The following is a 16,521-nucleotide window of genomic DNA, read 5'->3' as shown; positions in this document are numbered from 1 at the left end:
GAGGAAGTTTATGAGGAAATGCCACTTCTCAAGGGGTTAGGCATAAATTTATTACGATATATATTTTTTAATATCCAACGGACCTCAAGCAAACACACCAAGTCTCAAGCTCAATATTAAGGCACAGAAAAAATCAATAGCGTCTCTGAAGGGAATTTTTTTTAACTCGGGCCCATCAATACCCTGCTGAATCTCTGCCTCATTGCCACAGACTGTCAGATACTCTAAACGAGTTACAAACCCAGGAAACAGCTGCTTCAGCAAGACTCCCAAGCCCCCTGGTAAAAAAAGCATTCTCCCTTTATGAAGAACAAGAGCTTCAATACAACACTCAATCTGTCCTGAGAGAATTCATGTTATAAAAGGTCATCTGCATATCCTCATGCATCTATACAGTAGAAGCTCACTGTGTGAAAACAATTAGCCATGCAAATTAGGAATAGAACTGAATTCAACAAGCATTACCATGAGTATACCTTCAGGTCTTATGCAATTCCAGACATATTTATATTAGATGACAGTTATTTACAGTTTTGGATTTTTTTTTATTGATTCTTCAGCTATTCTTTCTTTTCATCTGAGCTTTAATGGGTTCACCAAATATTGCTTGTTTCCAAGGGGAAAATGAAGACACTCCTCAGCTGTCACCACCTGTCAGAGCTATTGATTGTTTTGCACAGTGCAGTCTTCATGGGGCCTTGCAGAACAGTTTGTGCTAATTGGAAAATAGTGTCGTTGACATCACTACAAGGTCATAGGCATTCCACAGTGAATGTCGCACTTACAGATGAGGATTCCCTGGTTGACTATAGATCCTCCTATTCTGATGATGTTCAGCCAGTTGTGTGAGGTCCCACTCAGTGTGCAACATGATATAGACCACATGTGAACAAGGGACATATATGCTATAGCAATCTCCAAACATGTTGTAATTAAATAGGGAATATTAAATGGTTTTATTATTATTGTAAAATTGCCCATTAACATGGCAAGATGGATCACTACCATCTCTCATACCATATTCACATTTCATATACTGTAGGTGTCCTGAATACTAAGGCAGAGAATTAATATGAACATATTGCTTCATCTCACCTGGAAAAGCCATAATGGGAGTGCTGTTATGCATCAAGTTGAGTCTCCAGTTTTAGAATAGACAAGCACTGTCTGCATAGGATAATGTAGGGTTACATTACAAATATTACATAATGCTTAGTAAACTCTGTCCTTTTGGACCCATCATGTTCTCCATTTACACAACAATAGTAACCATAAGTAAAGCTAAGAAAATGCTTGGCTACATAGTTAAGTGTAAACAGAAGTAATACTAACATTACTCATCAGCGCTTTAATAAGACCTCACTTGGAAAATTGTTTTGTTTTAGTCACTATACTATCGAGATGGAATATTGTAGTTTTAAAGCTAGAACAATGGAAAGTAGTGAAAAGAGTGTCATACACTGACCAATAAAAACAACCCAATTACATGCAGACTTAATTCAGGTATTCAAAATCCTGAAAGATATTGACAAAGTCAGTCCAGGGGAGATCTTTAAGACCACTGGTGAAAGTGGAAATTATGTTTTGGGCATTCAGGACAGAAACAGCAGGCACCTTATTTTTGTGTCTGACTCTACATGATCCTTTGAGAAATGTCTCGACATGAGTATTGAATGATTCATCTACAAGCAGCCAAACAAGTAAGTTGTGCTTCTTTTGAATGGTTTCTCACCTCGAGCTGGAAATTCAAGGATCTATGCCAATCCTCCAAAGTAAAAACAAAACACAAAACTAATCTTAACTCAAGCCAAGAGCTGTTGGTGCCAAATACTGTACGATCGGAATATCAAAATGAATGCAGGGTTAGCCATATGAACATTTTGATAAACATTAATGAAAAAAAAAATCCTGTTTAAGACTATAAACCTTTTTTCCCTTTGTTTGTACACCTATTTGTACAACTACAACTATTTCCATTGCCATTTCCAATCTTTGGGATTTATAATGAAAGAGATAAAAAATGTTTTTATTCAAGATTTTACAGTAGTTTCTTTTTTGGTTAAGTAGGACCTATTATTTTCAGTGATATTCTCTGGCATTCTTAAAGGCTAGTAACCCTGTCTTTAAAAATGTAATCAGATATTTTTAAACCCTCTTTAATTCTTGTGTACAGTATGAATAGAAATACACAATCAATATTCTCTACTATAAAGTTACAGGCTTAAAATGGTGGAATACGACAAACAGACATGTTTGTTTGCCAGCAGCGTATTGCCCTGAAACTCAAAACTGAGAACTCATTGAAGCTAAACGGGTGTGAGCCTTGTCAGTATCTGGATGGGAGATCTCCTGGGAAAAACTAAGGTTGCTGCTTCAAGTTGGTGGTAGTGGGAATCCCCATTACCTGTAAAGCACTTTGAGTGAAGCATCTAGAAAAGCATTATACACACGTACATTGTATTTTTCTTGAACTGTTCTACTAGGATGCAGTAACACTATTGACCAAATTCCCAAAGGATTGCTCCTGTAAATTATCACAACATTGATCTTTGCTATTAGAGGTATAGAATCAGTAGCATTGTCTGTAGGGTAGCATGTGTAGTCATGGAATGAGAGCTTTTTCTTTGAAAAGTAAAATGGGAAACCTTCTGGCCATACTGTATGGTTTAGGTTATTTGTTTTCCTCTTTGGGAATGCTTGGGGTTAAAGAGGAGACATTAGTGGGGCAGCCAGCAGGGAGCTAACAGGCTGTCATTTGATGGGACAGGGAGGGTCATAGTTCAGAGGCATATCGACAATCAATGTTAAGACTTCAGCCTGAGGCATGCAGGACTTCAGCTTGTCTAAAAAACACAGCCAGCCCTTCTGAGAAGCATTAAGATGAAACTACTAAGAGGGTCACTGTTTGACAATACAAAGGGGTACACAAGAATTTTGTCTAGAGTTAACAACAATGAATAATGCAGAGGCGATATCTATAAGCTGTAAATTAATGTGTGTGATATTTTGGCACACTAGGTAATGCTTTTTGAAGGCTGATATTTACACATGACCAAGTATGTTTTTCTTTGTGTATTAAGGTTAAGGTAGGCTTCTGTTTTTTTTTTAGTGAATGCTATTTATCTTATGGGGAATACAACATTTATTTAATTAGCAAATGAGAATTCAAAACTGCTGCTTCAGTACACAGGCCATTCTGAAAGGTGGTTGTCTTTGGAAGCCTTTTGACATACTGTAGAAGGGACAGATGAGAGCTGACTGTTTAAACCATCAAACTTAATAAGCAGTTAGTGGCTTGATAAGAACATAAGATAACATTTGGCCTGTTAGTGACAAGATCTAAGGCTTCCACAATGCAATTGACTGAAAGGTCCCGGTAAATCAGGGTGCCAGCTTCCCTCTATACAGTTGACATGTGAGGCCTGTGCACTTGAAACTCATGATGGATCACTAAATGTAGCACAAGGAGACTTTATTCAGCCCCCCAAAATTTACAAACAAAAGCCTTGCCCTAAAATACCAAACACAAACTTCTAAAATGAATATACCATCCATCAATTTTCTAACCACTTCATCCAATTTAGGGTAGCGGGGGACCCGGGTCCTTTGCTGGCAAGCAGTGGGTGCAGGGCACGGTACCCCTGGACGAGAGGCCAGTCCATCACAGGGCACACACAGGTACTGTACATACAGACACACACACCAGAAGCTAATTAACCTCCCAGTAGAGTATGTGTGTGGACTGTAACAATTACAATAATCTCTGTCTTATTCTTGTTTAATTTAAGATAATTGAGGCATCCAGAACTGTATATCTTTAAGGCATTTGATTAATGCTGAACAAGCAATTGCAGGATTCAGTGATATACTGTATGCGGGTAGATGTGAGTATTATCAACATAACAGTGGAAGATGACACTTTAATTTCTGAAAGCCTGGCCTAATGCATAGAGATATTGTAAAGGTAAGGGCCAAGAATTGTGCCCGGAATGAATCCAGAGATAACAGGGGCAGGATCTCATTTAACGTTGTCAAGATTAACAAACTCATATCAGTCAGAAAGGTGAGACCTGAATCACTTCAGTACATCACCAGTATGAAAATGGAGAACAGAGATGTACTGTAGTTTCAGTTCTATGGACTGTCCTAAACACTGATTGAAAATATACTGTACAAAAAGGAATTAGACTTTAAATAGGAACTATCTGGGATGCTGCCACATGTTACATTAGTTTTGCGAAATGTGGTAGCTTTGAAAAAAAGCCTAAAAATCAGATTGACGAAGGCAAGGCTTTTTCAAGAGAATGGTAATTTCGGCCACTTTCAGCTGTGGAGGAATTAATGTAGTAGACAGAGATACATTTATTATAGTAAAAAGAATAGGAGATAGTGCTGTGAAACACTTCCTAAATACTTGTAAAGAAATTACATCTATAGAATGGTTGCTAAAGGTAATTTTCAAAGCTAAATGAGTCAGAGTAGAGTGTGACAAACTCTGAAAGTCTGAAAGCACTCTTACAGAGTAGCAGTGAGAATAATAAAAATTTGCATGGCTAACAGTTACCTGTACATTTGATGTGGTCTGTCTGATAGTGTTGATTTTATTCCCACAAAAATCAAGGAATATGTTACATAATGTGCAATTACCTGATTCAAAATGACCAATAATGATGTGAGAGCAAATTATGGTACCTACAGTGAAATACATGGCTTTTATTTTTTAAGATAGGAACAGGAATGGTACTGTGTGAAGAATTACTTGCATGAATATTGCAGCATGTCCAGCATAATTTAAATTAAAGGGAAAAAAAATCACTATCAACTACATTTTTATATAGCTGTCTTAAAATAACAGTAGTAGCCTACACCCTATTGACATGTTGGTTAACATAAAATTGGACTTCAATCTGGTTATTATGTGCCAAGGCATACCTTCATCCTTATCTTGTAAAGTTTCTTTTATAGAGCTTCAAATAACATTTATATTAGCTTGAAGCTTGTACACAAAATTATACAGTAAAGAGTAGTCAATGCCAATAAAAATGTTTCAGTCATTACTTTTGACTACAGTATGTTCTGCGCTGTGCAACATTTGTATGACCTTGTTTGTCTTTCCTTTAAATTTGCCATCTGTTTGTTGAGCTGAGTATTCTGGAATAATACCCCTGTGTATGGGTGTATTGTCATTGATTTGAGAATAGAGATATAGAAACCAATCAGCCTTAGTCACAGACTGCATTGCTAGGCAGTGCTATTGTTGAGCAGTGTTTTGCTCCTGGTGGTGTCCCATCTCTTCTGAGATGTCCTGTTCTTCCACCTCTGTGCTCTAAATGACTCAAAGTTTTAGTAATACAGGTTAGTTGACATTTTCTTTTAGCAATATGCATGGCTATTTTTAAATAGACTGGCACAGCTCCATAGCGAGGTAATGAATATGTAACATCTCCCTAGTACCATGGCAAAGTACTTTAAAAGTCTGGCCATTTCATTTCATTCTGATAATGCACTGAATAAAATTTCCAGACCTTTGATCAAGTATTTCCTTGACATACTAGTGTTCTTTGTTTTCACAAAATCACTTCATGTATTTCAAATTAGACAAGTTAAAGTGCCAATATATAGACCAGCCTATCAGGTGCTGGGAAGGAATTACTGAAACAAGTATATAACACAACATTATTTTAGTCACTTAAAGATTTACTGAAGCTTCAAAATCTTTTGTTTTGCATTTTCCGTAGATAGACTTGGTGCCACTGTTAGTAGATCCTGCACTGCATACTTTATATTGCACATGTTCATGCTGAGGTGGCTGTCTAGTTAATTTAAATAGGTAGTTTTATTTAACCATGTACAAGTGCATCCTACTCACTTCTGTAAATAAACAGCTGGAAAGCAACACATGATTAGTGGTGCCAGCATCTACAGTAAGTAGGTGGCAATATTTCCTCAGGACCAATTCGACCAGTTCAAATCCGTATGATGATTAAGGGTTCTGTGTTGTAGTTGTCCATAAAATCGCACTGCACTTTCAAATCCACAGGAGTGCCAGCTCTGGTGCCTTGACAAACTTGCAGCACAAGCTGGCTCAATCTAGTGTACCCAGCATGTAATTGATTAAGTAGTTTTTCACTTCTCTACCTTATTTGCTGTGTGAATTAAATAAAGCGAATCCCCTCAGCTATGTAAATGCACTTGCAAGGCATGCTTTAGTTACATATTTGATTTAAAATATGTACAGAAATATACATTATCTCTTTTGAATTTTGTGGTATTAACAGGCTATTTGGTACACCTGGTCTTTTCTATTCTTTCAAAATTCAAATACATCGCATTGATAGTAAGTGCTACTTACAAGTAAGTAAAGATTAAGAAAGACCTCATCCGAGGGGATAACACAGCCCCTTGTCACCACTACTTTAAAACAACAGCTATTTTTCTTAAAGACTATAGGGATACAACATTAAATGATATCCACTTGCAGTACATTTATTTGTTAATAGGGATTTTCTTACTAGAGACTCAGATATGAACTCTGTGGAGTCACTGGAAGGACTTAAAATGCTTAGTTTTAATTACTTTCCAAATAATAGTAACATCTTTAAAGTAACGCTCAGTAAGTCACTGAGTGTCTACATTGTAATATGGGAAATACTATCAAATTATATCTTAAAGATATCAAGTTTATATCAAACAATTAAATACCAAACACCTATCCTTAATGTATTTAAATATTATTGATCCCTATACTTGTTACTTTCAAATAATTATGTAATTGCTAAACCTGTGAAGCAGTTTTTTAAACCATTTTCTTAACCACAGAATACGTTTATTGATGAGCTTTTTCATGCCATGGTCTTTTCAAAACTTCTGGAATTTCCCCAGAATCGGAGAGGCCCTGGTCTGTGTGTGATATTAACATCTTTTTTACGGTAATTGACGGGCTTAAATTCATAACTATATTGCTCAGTAATACAGTGTCTGACACTTGCTTTGAGTTAATTTGAAATTCATTCTGTTTTGCATTTCAATTAATTCATTACAAATTTAATCAAGGTTAAACAAGCTGAATTGATGACATTGACTTCAATGTTCCTGTTCTAGATGCATTGATTTCAGATGTAATGTGGGTGCCAGATAAGTGGGATCTGTGCCAGTGCAGAGATGCAAAGGAGCAGTGGGGCCCTTTTCAATCAGTTGGTATTCACTGCAAACTTGCTCAGGAGTGCAGACTAAAGAATGCTTCTTATCCCTGGTCACAACAACTGTTCTTAGACCTTAGGTGCAGTCATTTCTGAGTCATAGCTACTGTATAAACCAACTGTGTAAAAGAACAGCAGTTGCAGAGCCCAAAACAAGGAACACATCTGAACAAAATGAAGCCGTGCATGCTTGCTGAGCACCATCAATATGGATCGAAGGGCTTTAATTTACTCAGATTGAGCTTCAGATTGAAGTTACTTAGGTTGACTTTGTTATTCTCCTTTAAAATTTGTCTGCCTCACAAGAATATCCCCAAGATCTTCATTTCACATACTAAAGGGGTCTAGATTCTTTAAACTATTTGTAGCTGTTCTTTTAGGGGCTGTTTCTGAAACAGCTAAACAATACAGTATTCTAATTTAAAAATAAGCTGTATGATTCTGAAAGGAACTGCATAGTGCTATATATTCCTGAATATTACTGTATGTACCTCTCATGTTTTAGTGTTTTTAAAGTTTGTGTCTATAAAACATTGTTTAGCTGTCAGAGACAGCTTCTTCAAACCTTGATTTAATTGCTAATGGTATATTTAAGGGAGGTACTTGAAGCTTCAGTTTTGTGAAATGTTTTGTATCCCTGGACCATGAAATTCCCCAGTCATTTAGGGGCAGGGGGTAGGTAGATTTCTTTAAATAGTAATTACACTGAAATACAAGAATACCATGGTGTACTACCATAAACGGTTCCACAGAAACTACCACAGTAAAAGTGTAAACCCTTCTGATCAAATTTTACAATAATAGTTCCATGCTTTTATATACTGTACTGTTTTGCATAGAGGAAAGGGCCCACCTCATCCACCATTTAAATGAAGAACCTACCTGGATAATACACAACAAACCTTATGTGCCTGCCGGCCTACAATTCAAAAGATAAGGTAAACTGTGAGAAATTACTTCAAGAAAGAGGTCAAATTGTTCTGGAATCTCCGAGTGGAATTCAGGCAGGACACAGAATTTAACACCTTATTCTTTCATAAAATGTCACGGAGTAGTCAAGACTGATTTTACATGTCAACAGAAGGCCTTCTACTACCATCCTACAGCAACCCTGGTACCAAGGTGCTGGGGGATTGGGACTGGGAGATTGTTTTGGAAATCCCAGTCGAGAGGGAAGGGTGTGTAGAAGTTAAATGGTTTTACTGAGACAATTATTAATTGTAGCAGTAATCACGAGGTGGTTCGTTGTGGCTTTTAGAAAATCAATCGTCAGAACAACTAACAACGCACACACACGGGTTCAATACACGAGATACATTTATTAATATAAATTGTGCACCAAACATATACTAGTCTGCCTGGATACAAGTGGCAGACCTTACTGTGAGGGTTATCAATATACAAGGTATATAATCTCGAAGAGATGCAAACAAAGATACACAACAGAGAATATATGTCAATATATATCGTTCGGTTACCAAATCGCTAATCAGTTATTACCCACTGTTACTCTAAACTCGGAAGTAAATATATTACTCATGAATTAAATTGATAACTTGTGTTGAGGTACAATTGAATTCTCGAGACGCAATGTAGAACATGGGGTTTACTTATCCACTGTGTATGGATTTGGAATTTCCCGGCACGAACACCAAACCAGCTGACAGGCTCTGTTGCAGCCTCTGTTCCAGCGGTTGTCCAATGGGCATTGTCCCGGCGTCCTCTGGCTACCGGCCAACCAGTCGAGGTGCAGCTCGGAGTAGGATGGGCGGAGGAATCTAACTGCGGCGCGCAGGGCAGTCGTTGCTCTGAGGGGATCTACCAGCAGTCCGGCTGGCTAGTAGAAAGTCTCTATGCACAGAGTGTGACCATGAGTCCTCACAAGTCACTCTTTTGCCCGGGAAGAAGCTGGTTCGTTTCCCAGTCCAGCGCTGCTTCTGAATAAGCTATTCAGGTTGTTGACGAGGGTCCAACTGTAGGCTGCCGTTGATCAAGCGGAGCATTCACGTTGGTAGAATTCTGAGTATGTACGGGATCCTCGGCCTCGCGCTTAGAACAAAGTCCAAGTCCCAGTGCAGACAACAGCAGTTGTCACGCGATTGTCTCTGAGGATGCGCGAAAATGGCCAAGGAGAGCCCCGACCTGAGCTTGCGCTCCCAAGACACAGATGTGTGCTGATTGGTTGAGAGTTTGGTGGGCATTGGAGACCCACGTGGTGTTACCACGCCCTGCCAGTCCCTGATTGGTTGATCAAGGTGAGATATGAGTCACTTACTCCTGACACTTAGGAATGCAGTCCAGATGTCCATTTGGCACTCCCTAGACAGATAGGCACCAATGGATGACCATTGATCATGATAGCCAGGCTTAGCTAAGTGCATCCCCATTTGGGAGCTGTCCCTTATCAAAAGAAAACATCTTAAATCAGCCTGCATGAATACTTGAATACTTGTGGCTGCACCACAGAGATGGAGAGTGAGATGGGGCCTCATTTAGGAAAGCACAGCAACGCTTAATTATGTCTTATTAACAAGCATTGCCGCTACAGGTGTCACCTACAAGTCCAACAATATTACTTAAACATCAGTCCAGCTTTCTTTAGTAGTAGGTTCTGAGATACTGTACGATGAGACCAGGTTAGAAGGTGATATGCTGCCCAAAGAAAAAACTAAACTTTTAAAAATGTTACGAAACGTTTTTCAGGAACCTATGCGGACGATAGAATCCAGAAGAGAGTGCAACAAACAGAGGGAGGAGACGGCGAGGAATTTGGCAGGTTGACGAACTGGGCGGCGTGACGACGGTGCACTGGTGCTCAGGTGAGCGTGGTCCAGGCAAACAAGTCCGGGGAGTCCAGGGGGGAAATCTGGGGCGAAGTCTAAGAGTCCTAAAACTGGGAAATCCAGATGAGATGAAAACAAAACACAGTTAAAAACCAGAACGGGATGCAGGGAGAGGGAATAAATATGGGAATAACTGGACCAGGCGCTGTTATTCCAGGCGGACTCGGCTGGGTCAGGACACTGATAGGAGGCCTATGCTCTCAAGCCATGGACATAGGACGACTTGGTGGTAGGAGGGCCTCCAGGCATCCGTCTTCCAATGCAGAGCCCGAAATAGATTGAGCGTCTGGCTTTTAAGGAGGGGCTGGATAAGAGGCAGGTGCACATGATCAAATAAAATGTGAAACAGCCGGAGCGCCCTTTGGAAGTGTGCAATACAGCACCATTCTCACCCGTCTTTGTTCATCAGGTGATTACCTATTAAGAGCTCTTCAGGTAGTAATATGGAATCAAAGTCTCAAGAAAAGTGAGGAGTGACTGCATAAAGTTTTGTGTGCTGAAATTGTTGGGAATAATTTATTTCAACTAGACCAATTTAGAAACCAAGGACCTAATGCAGAAACCAGGAAGCAGATCAGTTACAGGGACCAATTAGCACCAGAGATTAAGGGTTCAACTGGAAGAAAAAAGCAGACACAGGAGTACTCCAGGACCAGGACTGAGAACCATAGCCACAGCCTATTCAAAGTGATCAAGAGCATAAATGTGCTCTAATAGTAGTGTCATTGTGATGCCTCAAACAGAAGCTGTATGTACACAATGGTAGAGTTCATCCTCAGGCACATCTTGTGTTCAGCACCAAGCATGGAAAAAGGAATTAGCAACCTTTCTCTATGATTTGTAACACAAGCTCCATCTAAGCTTGAGGAAATCATTTGCATAGCTGTAAAGCCAAAAACTTTGCTTCAAGACATTAATGAATATCAGATTGAATTAGACTTTGCCATAAAAACAAGAAACATCATACCAAAGTAATTTCTTGTTGTTAAGATCTTGAGTGACTAGATAAGGAAGGTACAGAGATTTAAGGACATCTTCCAAAACAGTTGTAATTCTACAAAATGGTGTTTATACAAGTTTACATTCCTTCAGTAGTCTTGTCATCTGTGTCAGATAGAGAGTAACGCTAGAAAACACAAACTGGTATAGAACAATTTTTTATGAGATCCATTCATTAACACAAAAGGGCAGATTCCTAGTAAGGACCACTGTAACCAAGACACTATCCAGAGCCATAGGGTGCAAGACAGGACGAGGACTTTGCCCTGGATGGACTTGAGTCTATCACAGGGTGCATAAACAAACACACGGGGACAATCAAGAGACATCAGCTGACTGAGGCAACATGGCTTTAGAAGGTGGGACGAAACCAGTGAAAACCATGCAACCATGAGGAGAACATGCAAACTCTGTACATAAGACATCCCAATCCAAAATTGGATGTAGGACCTAAAAGCTGTGAGACAGCAGTCAGGCCTATCATGCCCCCGTCAGTTGTATGAGATGATGTCTTTAACATGGGAGCAGGATAATTTAATCTTGAATAGAAATGTTAAGTAAAAGAGAAATTAAATATTAATGACATTAAATTTTACATATGCAGCAACATATGGAAATGCAAAATACTATGTTTTCAAAACCACACGACTTATTTACTGTAAGACTCTTAATTAAAAGAATGATTTTCGATGCAAATTTTGATGTGGAAAACCTGGCCTAAGGTGTTTCTATGGGATAAAACAGCTTGTCAGAGACAACTTGCCCAGTATGCATGTCTGCTTTGGCCAAAGACTGCAAATTCTATTATAAACTCATTAAAGCTGATTAAACAAGGCATGCAGGGAAATATTTTTACAATACACATCTTAGTCATGCCTGTGGAAAATGAAAGCCTTGTCTTAATGCACTCTGTCATATTGAATTTTCTCAGTTGATGAGAGGACTCCCTCACTGCACATCTTGAGGACCAGGCTGGTGCTTGTTTGTTGTAATTATAGACTATGGTAATTGCAATTTCTTTCTTGTTCTGTGTCAGTGTGATGGAATGGGTGATTATACAAGATGCTACCAATAACTAGACTAGCCTCTGGGAAGTCTACAGTAAAAGAAAATGTTTAATCACAACTTATATTTTTAGAGATACAGAGGTTTGGAAGCATTAACAGCACAGTGTCAAAAAGGTCATTGCCTCTACAGGGACCCATTGAAGGCACTGCAAAAAATAATGCCAGGAAAAAAAAATCAGCTTTTAGTCAAATTCATAAGACAGCCATGCTTATTATTCAACTCATGAGGAGCGTTCCTGCTGTTAAATAAATGAGTATACAATTACATAACATCAGAAGGGTCAGAAGTGAATTCTTCATCAAACAAAAGCAAAATACATTTTCTTGCTTTATCTCTAAAAGGCAGGAATCTGCTTTGACACTTATTTTGTCTGTTCCTAATCATGTGGTTTGCCTTTGCTTTCCTTAGGGAATGCTTCTTGTGATGCTGGTGTTCTGCTCTTTACAGCGTCCCAGGGACTGCAAATATTTCTATAGGAATCACACAATAGTATCTGGCTTATAGTTGAAGCTGAGATCAAAAACAACAGGACAGATGTTTCTCACAGAGCACCAAGTCAGTATCTTATTCTGAGATCCCAGTACAAAAAAGTTTAAGTTGCACATGATTGCCCATGAGATGCAATGATTTAGAGCTTGATCAAAGATATATTCTCTGATTCCTGTTCCTGCCAAGGTACATACTTGTGCAGAAAGGATTTCTTTCTTGTGAAATTCAGTATAGTCAATTGCTTTCTTTATTAAACTTTACAAGGGGAAGCACCAAGGTGCAGTGGTTTGAATTCCAGGGGTGCTACCTATGTGGAGTTTAGAAAGTATGTTCTCCCTTTGTTGCATGAGTTTCCTCCAGGTGATTTGGTTTCCTCCCACAGTCCAAAAACAGACTGGTAGGTTAATTTGGCTTCTGGTAGAATTTACCCTGGTGTGAGTGTGTACAGTACGTTTATGTCCATGACATACTGTACCTTCTTGATGATATTCTGCCTTCTGCCTATTGCTTGTTGGATTAGGCTCTGGCTCCCCCAACCCTGTATTGGGAGAAGCAGATAGAAAATAGATAGATGAATGGATAAACTGGCCAAGTTAAAAAAAGAAATCAATTATTAATCAGCTCTGCTCACTTCTTAAACCCTTATCCAAGCACAGGAGGGACATGCGCATGTCTTCCAAAAAGGGAACTACCATTATTCACTTTTTTTTTGCACACCACGCCCACAGAACAAGTAACAGAGTAAGCTCTCTTACTGCTCTTGTGTTAAACAGAGGTAGAACCCAAAAGCAGTTGTAGGCAATTTTGCCAATTCTTAAGGCTTAGATGAGATGTTTTTATCATTCAGTACCTATAATTTAACAAGAGATTGATGCTGTGCACCAAATCTGTTTTGCAAATACTTGCCTCATGTATCACAGCAGATGTATTGAAGGTAGCCTTGGCTGTGGAATGCTCCTAATTTCAATGATTGCATAGCTCTGGAGCTGAAAAACAGCAATAAATTTGTGAATGCTAGAGCTGTATGTTCCTCAGTGAAGACATTTATTGTTTTCAATTATTCGCCACCCATAAAAGCTGGTCCCCCCCCCTTTGCAGCCCATAGCATGTTGATATATGACCTCTGGACAGCAAGAGTGTCTGCAAGTTCTTGTGGACAGGGGTGCTTTGTTATAAGATCCCTTCTGTGTCTTCCTTTAATAGTTCTCCACATGAGAGCATGTGTGTGCGTGCTCAGCAGTCTGTGTGTATGTAGATTTTTCCACTGCAGATAATAAACAGTAACTCGCAGAATGCCACAGTGTTTCGACACTGATTTTTGATGACAAGCGTGGCAACCCAGTAGGGCTACAGGCCAGCAGTTCAGCTTTATAATGAGCAGCTGTTGAAATCTCATTTATTATTAGACGCAACACAACCTTTGTTAAAATTTCAGGGATTTGTTATTAATCAGTGAAAAAGAGTTTTTTAACCAAATGATAAAACAGTATTATGGTATTGTAGCGGCGAGGCTTAATAATAAGGCAGAATTAAGTGTTTCTGAGCTTCCCAAATGAGGCCCCATTTCTCTGTTCATCTCTGTGGAGCAGCCACAGAGAGACCATTCATGCAAGATGATTTAAGGTTTCCTAGGACAGCTCCCAAAGGGGGATGCACTTAGCTAAGTCTGGCTATCATGATCAATGGTCATCCACTGGCGCCTATCAGTCTAGGGAGTGCCGGATGGACATCTGGACTGCATTACTAAGTGTCAGGACTAAGTGACTCATATATCACCTTGATCAACCAATCAGGGACTGGTAGGGCTGAGTAACCCACGTGGGACTCTGATGCCCATGGAACTTTCAGCCAATCAACAAGCTGAAGTTCCTCCAGGTAAAAACAGGCAACACAGGCCTGGAGATTGAGATTCAACAAGATTCAGATTCGGGAGATTCAGTAAGATTCTGGAGAGGATTCTGTGGACTGTTCTAAAGGGAATTCAAAGGAGAATTCCAGGGCAGGACGGCCCAGGAGCAGAAGGCTCCCAAGGGCAGGACATTCTCGCAGCGCGCCTCCTGACCATCCCGAGACTCAGCCCGGACAACCACGGAACGGCCAGTGTGTCCGAGTGCCAGAACTTTCCTTTGTTCTAAGAGTCTAGAGTGGAGGTTGCCAGAGAGTAACCAGCAGCAGGCCTCGTGGACAGGTCAGAACTGTGGACAGCTGAATCACTATTCAGAACTAGCTCTTCATCAGGAACGAACCGGTCCTCTTCCTGACTTGCTGGGATCCACAGTCATCTTTTCTCCTGTGCACAAACTTTGCTAGTTAAAGCCAACACTAACTAGCCGGTCAGTGAGCATCAGCAGCGCACCGTCGCAAGCCGCACAGCACAGCCTGGCACGGAGCCAGAGAGCGCGGATTGGACAGCAACAAGCCTGCAGCTGATTGTTTGTGCCTGCAGGAGATCTGAATCCCCAGAAATTGGATGAGTATTCAACTTCAATGCATTACAGCTCGAGAATTCAATTGTTATCCCAACCAGTTGATATCAATTTAATTCCTAAGAGTTATGTACTTGTTTTGAGTATCTAATGTAGAAGTTGTAACCAAGTTCACTTTACGAAACGGTCTTAATGAATGATATACTGAACGTATGTCCTCTTGATGTGTAACACTTCGTAACTGATTGAATATATACCTTTTGTATTCTGATAACCCTCTCGATAAGATCTGTTAGGTTTATATGCATATTCTATGTATTAATAAATTTATCCTCGTGTATTAGTACCTGTGTGTGCGCGTTGTTTGAGTTATGTCGCGTGGTTGGATTCTAAAGCCATCAAAAGAATCAACTTTGTGATTTACTGCTACAATTGATAATTGTCTCAGTAAATGCCCAAACCCTACAGAACTGGTGCCTTCAGAGAGCCACTATGATTACATATTTGGCGTCCCTGAACGGCTATGAAACACTACATTTATGGCGTCCCTGGGTGGGCGTGGCAAGACTGAAATGAATCAACCAAGCGGAATAATTCATATAAAACGCCGCGGGTTTCATACACGACAATACAGTGTGCTGAAAGCCGAAAGGAAAAAAGTTCCCCTTGCTCTTTAAGCAGTGCTTGATTGTTTTGTGATCTTTTGCAATCTACCGGGTTGATTGCATACTTGATCTTGTGGTTTTCTGTGGTAAAACTGTGATTTCGTACTTAAAAGTAATACTCTTTAAGTTTAACGATGGTTGCTAAAAGGTCTGAATTCGAGTCGCTATTAAGCACTCTCTCTAGCAGCGACAAGTCTGACCACGATCTCTTCCATATCTCCGTCAGCGGAGAAGCTAGAAGGATAAATCTCCATTCTCTGAGAGAGCTAGCGAAGGACATAGAGAGATTTGACCCCGCAGTGTCAGAGAATAATATCGAGAGTTATATTCAAGACCTCAGGTATAACCTGCAGTACCTGCCAAACGCCACAGAACAGGAGAAAGTGTTTCTGGTCAGGAAAACTACCAGCAGAGCTGTACATGAGTGGATGGCTAGGCAGATGAAAGAAGTCTGTAATGACTTTGAACAGCTATGTCAAGCACTTATCGAAGAATACAGTGCGTTTATTGACCCGACTGCCGCGATAGCCGCCGCCCTTAACATTAAGCACGAGAGAGCAGAGTCCCCTCGCGAATATTACGAGAGACTTAGACGAACTTATTTTGCAGGGCGAAATTATGAGGGTTGCGAAGAGAACACACATTTCAAGGGTTTATTCATTGCGAATCTCCACCCGTCAGTCAGAAAGATGATCTTAATGCATACAGATGCACAGACCATGAAAATGACTGATATTAAGAGATTCGCGCAGAAAGCCTGGGAGTATGATGTCCAAAGTCGCTCTGAGCAAAAAGCTGCTAAAGCGACTGTGTTCGCCGTCAGAGCCAGCAG

This window comes from Atractosteus spatula, chromosome 5 (genome assembly GCF_055471065.1).
Source record: "Atractosteus spatula isolate fAtrSpa1 chromosome 5, fAtrSpa1.hap1, whole genome shotgun sequence".
Taxonomy (NCBI): Eukaryota; Metazoa; Chordata; class Actinopteri; order Semionotiformes; family Lepisosteidae; genus Atractosteus; species Atractosteus spatula.
Note: the sequence above shows the minus strand (reverse complement) of the source record.